This window comes from Prunus dulcis, chromosome 7, assembly GCF_902201215.1.
Source record: "Prunus dulcis chromosome 7, ALMONDv2, whole genome shotgun sequence".
In the NCBI taxonomy this organism is placed as follows: Eukaryota; Viridiplantae; Streptophyta; class Magnoliopsida; order Rosales; family Rosaceae; genus Prunus; species Prunus dulcis.
In genome coordinates this window covers 3,962,973-3,973,415 of record NC_047656.1, presented here as the reverse complement: position 1 = coordinate 3,973,415, position 10,443 = coordinate 3,962,973, and the positions used below count along the sequence as shown (strand labels likewise).

The 10,443-nt window shown below is 38.9% G+C and overlaps 1 long non-coding RNA gene across 1 annotated transcript; it reads left to right on the top strand.

Moving 5' to 3' along the window:
• The first annotated feature begins 954 nt into the window (after window positions 1–954).
• LOC117635977 lies at window positions 955–4,767 on the top strand. Its single transcript, XR_004586973.1, has 3 exons — window positions 955–1,021; window positions 1,148–1,312; window positions 4,633–4,767. It is a non-coding gene; the product is annotated as an uncharacterized LOC117635977 (long non-coding RNA).
• Window positions 4,768–10,443: the final 5,676 nt, after the last annotated feature.

Sequence of the window (10,443 nt, the reverse complement as noted above, 5' to 3'; positions counted from 1 at the left end):
TTTCTTTGGTGTGTGATCTATAGCTTGAGAACTTTCACTTATTCCTTCATCTTGCAGAGTAAAGCCTTCATCCATTTGGATTGGTGTATCCAAGCTTTGACTTGGTTCATTTTGTTGTGTGATTCCTTCATCCATTTGCATTTGTGTATCTAAGCTTTGACTTGGATTACAATTTTGATTTTCAGTAGGCACAGGGACTGTCATTTCTCCTGCACTTGCATTCTCCCACTTCCATGAGCCATTCTCATCAAACTGCACATCTCTGGACAGAACAACCTTTCTAGTGCTTGGATCAAATAGTCTATAGCCCTTTTCACAGAGTCCATAACCCACGAAGATACACTTGTGGCTATTTTCTTCAAGTTTATGCCTTAATGCTGAAGGAATGAGCACATGACAAGGAGATCCAAATATCTTTAAGTGTGCAATTCCTGGTTTTCTGCAAGTATAAGCTTCAAATGGTGTTACCTTCTTGAGAGACTTGGTGGGACATCTATTTAGTAGATAGACTGCAGTATTTACAGCTTCTGCCCAAAAATCATAAGTCATACCCTTCTCATGCAGAATAGATTTTGCCATTTCCACTACTGTCCTGTTCTTTCTCTCAACAACTCCATTTTGCTGAGGGGAGTATGCTATAGTTAGCTGCCTTTGAATTCCAAATTCATCACAGAACTTGTTAAAGTCATTGGATAAAAACTCTCCACCCCTGTCACTCCTCAGGCCTTTTATCTTATATCCACTTTGCAGCTCAGTCATAGCTTTGAACTTTTTAAAATATTCGAGTGCACTTGACTTGTTTCTGATGAAATATACCCATGACATTCTAGTGCAATCGTCAGTAAACAGCAAGAAATTCCTATTTCCAGAGATGGATTCAGTCTTCATTGGTCCACAGATGTCTGTGTGAACCAATTCCAAAGGACTTGTAGCTCTCCAAGTGGACTCCAAGGGAAAGAATCTCTGTGTTGCTTTCCTAGCATGCAGCCTTCACATACTACTGAAATTTGCTCCAAATGAGGTAAGCCATGTACCATGCCTTGATCCTCAAGCAGTTTTATGCTTCTTTCATTTAAGTGCCCCAATCTCTTATGCCATGTCTGCAAGCAAAGTGTAACACTTGCCTTTAAGGCCAAATCACTTGCAGGCATCATTGTAAGTGGAAAGCATCTGTTATTGGTCATTTGAACCCTCACAATCAGATTTCTCAGTGACTGATCATCATAAACATTCACCATATTCTCTCCAAACACAAGATAGTACCCATGCTCCATCATTTGCCCAACACTAAGCAGATTTTCTTCAAGACCAGGTACAAGCATTACTTCTTGAATGTGCTTCTTACCCAACTTGGTTTTTATCACAAGAGTCCCTTTTCCTGCAACTGGAACTATTTCTCCAGTACCCATCTTTACTTTAGAAGTCAAATTTCTTTGTATATTGACTAACAGACTCTCATCACCTGTCATGTGGTTACTACAGCCACTGTCAATGTACCAAGAATGATTTTCCTTCACATCTGTCACAGCATTGCATGCATAGAACAGGATTCCAGTTTCTTCAACTTGATTTGCATAGTTCAATTTCTGTACATTTTTATTTCCATGACACTCTCTGAGCATATGTCCAAATTATTTTTTTTTTCCAGTAATGTTTTGTTTTACCAACTGGTAACTGAAAATTTTTTAATCGAGTTTTTTTAATGATTAGACTTCTCCGTTTCTCAACCAAATCAGTCGAGTGAGGTATGGATTTTCACCTATTTCTCGTGCTCTAACTGATGATTGGCTGGGTTTAGATCGATTTCACCTCTAAGTTGCTCAATTTTCGATTGGAAAATCGACCGAACTTCAGCCGCCGTGATCGGCCATTTCCGGCCACTTTTTGGGGTATGTCCAAGAACAAAAGTGACTCTCCAAATGGGGTGTTTTACCTAGGATAGGAGTTTGGAGTCTTGGTTCCGAGATTTTTCGACGAACCCTAATCGCTTTGGACACCCGGTCTGCCCGCACGTGTGGCGGCGTGTGGGCGAGGATGGTGGCATGACTCTGGACAGTTTTGAGGTCCTCGTGCCGTCACGAGCGCGTAGGATTTTGCGGATCTCGATTCGGAGTCCATTTGAGCCCCGAACGGATTTTTCATATCGCGCGATCAGTGGGTGCAGTGTCGTTAAATAGTCGGATCGCGCTGAATTTTGGATATATCGGTCTACGTGATTCCAGAATCTCTTAGGATTGACGGATCGTGAATCGGAGTCCCGGATACTCCGGAATCGCGAACCCTGGGGCTAGGGTTTGGTTTTTAAGCGATAACGCGATTTTGGCCAATCCGACCGTCCGTTTTGGACCAAATTCGCGGAACATGGTTCCTGCTCTGTGAGAAACCTTTAGGGAAGCTCAGATTGGCCATCAGATATCGTGGACCCCACGGGTCCCGGGTCGGCCGATCTGGCAGTTTATCGCTTAGCTGAGCGGCGGACCTTCCAAACTGGTACAAGTGTCTGAAAGGGCTAATGTGGGTATAGGAGTAACTTGAAATGAGATGCATGTATTTCTAGGAGCCAGGGGCAGGGTGTTTAATTTAAATTCTTTTTATTCAGCAGTTTTATTAATTTATTATACCTGGATAATCAGGCACCAGAGGTCCAGTCGACCTGCAGGAGGGACCTTCGAAGGGTCCAAAATTAGCTCGGACCATCTATGAGTGGACTCTCTTTCATGAATGATTTTATATAAATATTTTATATAGAAAAGTTTTTATAAATAAGAATTCTTAAGTGATTTTATATTGATATTATATAAATAAGTTTTTATAAATAAGGTTATCTGAATACACTCGTATTTGATCTTGAATAAGTATTATAGCAAGTGTTCCAACCATGAATCGTAGTGTGAGATGTCTTTACTTTTATATTACTCAGTTGAGCAGCAGATTTGAGGTTTATGATACAAAATTTGCAGTTGAACTCTGATTTATCAGATTTATCAGATTACAGAGAACTATCAGGTTTTTCTAAATTTATTTTTCAAAGAAAACCCACCGTGTACCCATTACTTTTGGTGATTACCCAGAGTCGGACCGATGTCTATGGACATCCAGTCTGATTATAGTTCAGTCAGTGCACTTGACTTTGCCTCACGAGTTACGGGGACGCTCGGACCGTGAGTGCCGGAATTTGCGGCTCGGCAGACTTGGTGTCCCGAGACATGCCAGGATTGCGGCTCGGCTGACTCTGTGTCCCCGAGACCTGCCAGGATTGCGGATCAGGCTGACTACGGTCCCCTGCATCCTGCCAGAGCGACTCGAGATGACTTGGTGTCATCGAGGAATCTGCCGGCGGGACAGGCTGATCATAGTCCCCTGATTTCGCCAGTTTGCGGCTCGGGTGGACTGTGTGGCTCCCGAGACCTGCCAGGGGAATTGACGGATATGACAGGGGTACAAATGGGTGGTATTTTCAAAGTATTTTTAGCTCTTTTATTCAGTTATGATTTTCAGCTATTTTCAAACCAATTTCTTTGATATTTACGCACTTTATATCTTTATATAATTGCTCAGTTTTACGAAGCTATAGGCTTACGATTATATTTATATTCAGATGAAAACCTTATATTAAACACAGGTGAACTTTAGCCTTACTCATCAAGTTATTTTTTATGGGGGTTATTATGTTTATAAAATTGTTTTCAAGAACATTACTTTTGTTCACTCACATTTTCAACCTGTTTTTCGCCCCCAGGCCGTAGAAGTACGCGGGATCCACCACCGGGCCATTCATAGCTTCCGCGTCTCAAGGTCAGGTAGAGTGTTGTAGAAAATCCTTGAAACCTTGAAAACTTTAGAATATGCTCTGATATCTAGAACTAGTGGAAAAATAAAGTTGAGATTTGTTACTTGAGATATTCTGGCTGTTGGGTTGGATTTACTGATTGTTTAACAGGTGAAAAATTTTGGGATTGGTCAAAATACAGGGGAGACTCTGTCGAAATTTCGGCAGAAGTCTAAGGGAAGTCTGAAAAGAATTTGAGGCGAGAAGGGTAAAAAGGTCTTTTGTGCCGGACATTCGCCAGGTGTCGGACACGCACAGGACTTGGCTCGAATTCCAAAGTGGAAATTGGGTCGGGTCCTGTCATTTAGGCTTTCCTTCAAACCAACATTTGCCAAAATGCAGTTTCTCACAGTGTTTACAAGCCGTTTTATTCCCATCGTTAGATTTCCAATTTTTCTGAAGTTTTTGATCTCCGGAAGAGGCTCCACTCTTAGAATTCTTTTCTTCAATATTCAGACTAGTAAAGGCCCTTTCTGTAGAGTTTTCATTGTGTCGATCCAATCTGAGCTCAAAGCTCTTCAGAGAAGCAACTACTTCTTGAATTTCAAGAATCTCAAGATCCTTGGAGTGTTCAATCACAGAGCAGATTGAATCATATGATTTTGGCAAACTAAACAGTAATTTCTGCACAACTCTCTCCCTAGATAGTTCCTCACCATAACTCTTCATGTGATTCAAGATATCAACAATCTAGCAAGATATACAGATAGGGATTTACTGTCTTTCATGCAAGTATATTCAAATTCTCTACGCAATCCTTGCAGTTTTACATTTCATACCTATTTATTTCCTCTGAATTCCAGCTTCAGAATATCCCAAGCTCCCTTTGAGGTCTCCTCATTCACAATTCTGGGGAAGAGCTGATCTGAGACAGCACTTTGGATCAATCCAAGTGCACGAGCATCCTTCATCAGAAGCTCAGCCATCGTAGACTTCTCAGCAACCTTAGTCTCTTCTATCTCCTTTTCCTTCTTTGGATTTGAAGCATTGAAGCCATGTTCAACTAGATCCCACAATCCGTGAGATTTCAGTATTGTTTTCTTCTGAATGCTCCAGAACTCATAGTTTTCTCCATTGAAAACTGGTGTGCGAAGCTCAGTAGTGCTCGATCCTGCCATATTAGACATTGAATGCAAGAAAAACTCAACTGCAATCGTAGAAGGAGCTCAGACCCAGCTCAAATCAATTCCTGCTGTTCACAGATTCACGCCCAGCTCAAGCAATCGAACCTGGCTCTGAGGCCATGTTAGAATTTCAATGTTTTCATCATTTGGATGTTTTGGGAAGAATGAAGAGATCACAGAGTGAGTGTGAGAAAGAGAACGTTGCTCTTAGAGAAAATAGAGAAAACTTCAGATATTTCTATTTCATTATATTCCATTGGTTTTGTATATTGGTATATGAGTGAGAGAAGTGAGCTGCTTCTCTAACTGATTTACAAGGGAAATAGATCCTAGCCTTTGATCCTATCATCCTATGAGATGATCCCACTTGTCATAATCTGACATTTAGATCCTAGGCAAGATAAGAGGCCACTTGGACTATGATCCAATGGCTCAAATTACATTAGAAAAAAAAAATAAAACTTATAACATAAAATATAAAGGACTTTGTGACTTTGGCTCCAAGGCATTCAGCTTAAGGGTTACACATATCAAGGCAGAATCAGAAAATATTTTGTGAAACAAAAAGAAATTGTGACAATATTTAACAAGGATGAAAGTTAGAAGTTGCACTATTGTTAAATAACAATCATTAAACTTATTAAAGGTCAATACTGAGTTTCAGAATCACTGAAGATTGGTCTATAAGTGGACATCGTATTAACATTTGAATCATTCACCATTACAACAAATTTATGAGTCACACTATGAAACACTGAGAGAATGTCTGTGTTGGAGGAACGATCACAAAACTGAAGTATATGATGGAAATATAAAGTGAGGCAGAGAGTGTAAAACAGAGAATTATTCGAACTGATTTTTGTTAACTTCTTTTATACTACAGCAGCCTATTACATTGGCTATATATAATAACACTCAGACCTTTTCATAAATAGACATAACTCTTGGATTAGTTCCAAGAGTTGCAGACACAACTCTAGACTTCTAAGAGACACAACTCTTCCTAAACATAGCTCTTCTCAAGAGACACAACTCTACTTAACAACTGATACAAATGTGTTACGTTTAACACCCTCTCTTAATGCATTTGTCCTGCGACATTTAGCTTTTCTTTGAAATAGTAGAACTTCTCTCTTGGAAGTGCTTTTGTAAAAACATCTGCAATCTGCTCATCAGTACCACAGAATTTCAATTCAATCTCTCCGTCTTCAACCAATTTTCTGATAAAATGATGACGAAGTTCTATGTGCTTTGACCTACTAAGAAAGACTGGGTTCTTTGTCATGGCAATTGTGGACATGTTATCACAGTACAATTTTGTTGGAGTGTTTTGTTCTTGACGAAGATCTGCTAATATTCTTCTAATCCAAACTGCTTCACATGCTGCACTTGTGGCTGAAATATACTCTGCTTCGGTTGTTGATAATGCCACAGTACTTTGCTTCTTCGACGACCATGATATAACTTTACTTCCCAAGAAAAACACATGTCCAGAGGTGCTCTTTCTATCATCAATTGCACCTGCCCAATCACTGTCTGTGTAGCCAACTAAGTGTGCTTTCTTCTCTTGTGTGTATCTAATACCATATCCCTTGGTTCCTTGTATGTATCTGAGTATTCTTTTTACTGCAGCAAAATGGTGATTACTTGGATCACTCATGAATCTAGATACCACACTTACAGCATGAACAATATCTGGCCTTGTATTTGTAAGATAAATTAATGAACCAACCACACTTTTATATATGGATGCATCAAACTTAGGTGCTCCATCGTTACTTGTAAGCTTCAAATTAATTGCCATTGGAGTATCCATTGGCTTGCTCTTCAACATATTGAATTTTTTCAACAGATTTTCAGCATACTTCCCTTGAGAAATAAATATTCCCTCATCTGATTGTTGAACTTGTATACCAAGAAAATATCTCATAGTGCCTAAATCTGTCATCTCATATTCCTTCATCATGTTCTTCTTGAAAACTTCTGCCATCCTTGGATTTGTGCTTGTATAAATCAAATCATCAACATAGAGGCACAAAATCAGAAAATCATGTGTACCTTCTTTCTTGAGATAAAGTGATGGCTCACTTAAGCTTCTTGTAAATCCATTTTGCTGAAAATAGTGATCAATTTTGTTGTTCCAGGCTCTTGGCGCTTGCTTTAAGCCATATAAGGCTTTACGGAGGCGATAAACTTTATCTTCCCTCCCTTTCTCAACATAACCTTGAGGTTGCTCCACATAAACCTCTTCTTCAAGTTCTCCATTTAAAAATGCAGATTTGACATCCAATTGATAAACCTTTGTCTTCAGTTGTGCAGCCAAAGCCAAAACAGTTCTTATAGTCTCCATTCGAACTACCGGAGCAAACGTCTCATTAAAATCAATTCCTGGTTGTTGAGAATATCCTTTTGCAACCAAACGAGCCTTATGCTTTTGGATTGAGCCATCTTCATTAAACTTTGTCTTGTAGACCCATTTAAGTCCAATGATATCTTTTGATTTGGGTCGATCAACAAGTTCCCATGTTCTATTTTTCTTGATAACTCTTATTTCCTCATCCATTGCATCTTGCCAAATATTTTCTTTTACAGCTTCCTCGAATTTTTGAGGCTCCAAAGCACTCAAAGCAAGATCACATGACTCATATATATCTGCCAATGAACGCGTTCTTGCGTTTAGTCTAGGATTTGAATCTGGTGAACTAGGATCAGCTGTTCTTGCACTTGGAATTGGACTTTGAAGGAACTGAGTTTCTTCTGAATGTGATGAATCTGGTTCCTCAAAAAATCTTGGCACTTCAATATTTTAATTCTCCCATTTCCAAGCTTTGAGTTCATCAAAAATAACATCTCTAGAAATTACCAAACTTTTGGTTCTTGGATCAATTAATCTGTAAGCTTTGGACTGATCACTATATCCCACAAAAATATATTTCTCACCTTTCTCATCAAATTTTTCTCTCTTTTGAGAAGGGATATGTGCATATGCAGTGCACCCAAAAATCTTGAAGAAATCCACCTTTGGTTTAAAACGATGCCATGCTTCAAAAGGAGTCTTATCTTTGACTGCTTTGGTTGGAGACCGATTAAGAATAAAAACTGTTGTATGAATTGCTTCAGCCCAAAATGTATTTGGCAGACTCTTTGCTTTCAACATGCTTCTTGCCATCTCGACAATGGTTCGATTTCTTCGTTCGGCAACTCCATTTTGCTGTGGGGTGTACCTTGCTGTCAACTCTCTTTTAATACCATTGCTTTTGCAATATTCAGAAAATTCATTTGATGTAAACTCTCCACCACGATCTGTTCTTAACACCTTCAAATTGTGACCACTTTGATTTTCTCCAAAAGCTTTGAATTGCTTGAAAACAGAAAATGCTTCTGACTTTTGTTCTAAGAAATATACCCACATCATCCTTGAGAAATCATCTACGAATAGAATGAAGTACCTTTTGTTATTGAAGGATGGTGTACGAGTTGGTCCGCAAATATCTGCATGTACCAATTCAAGAGGGGCTTTTGCTCTCCAAGATGATTGTGAGAATGGTAATCGATGGAATTTTCCAAAGATACAGCCCTCACATATTTCCTTTTCAGAGTGAATGGAGGGAAGTCCAACCACCATACTTTTCTGGTGTAACAGTTGCAAGCTTCTTTGATTCAAATGCCCATATCTTAAATGCCATAACAATGACCCATCAACTTTTTCTGCTTCTAAAGCCAAATTTTCCTTTGATGTCATCAGCAGCGGAAAAGCTTTGTTTGCTGTCATTTTTATCTTTGCCACCAGAGTGTTATTCTTTTTATCAGAAATAACACAATAATCATCTTCAAATTTCACCAAGAATCCTCTTTGCAAAAGTTGTCCAACACTTAGTAAATTTTGAGCCAAATCAGGAACATACAGCACATCATAGACAAGTTTTGGAATACCTCCTTTTGTTTGCACAGAAATGATACCCTTGCCTTCCACGTTGTGTAGTTTTCCATCACCAAGCTTGACTTGTGAGTTCACTTTTTCTTCTAACTTGACAAAGCATTGCTTATTTCCTGTCATATGATTACTACATCCGCTATCCACGTACCAAACATCTTGGGAATCTTTATGAGAACTGAAACATGTATAAAATAATTGCTCTTGAGAGTCATTGTTCTCCGTAAAATTTGCTTCATTGTTTTTCTGATATCTGCAGTCTCTTTGTGAATGATTGGGTATCCTGCATCGGGTACATTTGTATCGGCAATCTGCACTTTTATGCCCATATTTGTTGCAAACATAGCATTGAATGGATGATCTTCCATTTTGATTATTTGAATTGCTGCTTCCTTGTTGATTATTGGAACTGTTGCTTCCTTCTTGATGATTGAGACTGCTGCCTTGTTGTTGATTATTGAAACTATTGCCTCCTTTGTTGTAGTTTCTACGCCCAAAATTTTTGTTTCTCCCATTTTGAGATTTCTGGAATTGTCCTCCTTTTTGTTTGTCTTCTTTCTCTTTCGAATTCACCTTGGACTGGAAAGCTTGCTCCACAGATTGTTCTGTGGATCTGTTGATTCTTTTTTCATATGCTTCCAATGAACCAATTAATTCATGTAAAGAAAGTGTAGATAAATCTTTTGATTCTTCTATTGCAGCAGCGACATGATCATATTTTGGCGGTAGACTTCGTAAAGTTTTCTCTACGATTTTCTTGTCTGGAATAGTGTCCCCATAACATCTGATTTGGTTCACAATCCCAGAAACCTCTGTGAAGAATGCTTGAATGGATTCATTGTCTTTCATAAGTAAGTTATCAAATTCCCGCCACAAGGATTGCAGTTTAACCTAAGACAATACTTAATATACCTGGTTACCTAAGGTGATTAAAGAAAATATAACTTCCTAGAAGGTTTGGAATATAAAAAACTAACTCCTCTAATCTTAAAACTCTGCTGCCATCCTATCTGATCTGAAATCCATATTTCCACTATTCTTTAAGTATTCTCGACTCGGCAGCAAACAAATAAAATACTTAATCTTAGCAACACATGCTAGAAAGCCCTCGATCTATTTCATACATATTCAAGATCAAATAATGAATTTAAATTGCATAAAATCATTTATGAAAGCAAAGGTCCACTCACTGGTGGTCCGAGCTAGCTGGACCTCTCAGAGGTCCCTCCTACGGGTTAGCCTGGCCCTGTGTGCATGATTAAACCATCATGAATATTTAATTAATAAAACTGCTCGTTATAAGTATTTAATTAAAACCCTGACCTAGGCTCCTAGAAGTGCATGCACTAACTATAAAATCATTCCTATGCCCACAAAAGCTTTCCTTACATTTGGCACAAAAGCTTTCCTTACATTTGGAATGGTTTTAAAATGCCTCGGGACTCAAAAAGCGCTAAAGTCCCAAAAAGTTAGCTAGGGACTCCGTGGGATCCACGACCTCTAATTCTGATCCGAAAGCTCCTAGAGGTTCCAATATACCTAGGACACGTGTCCCG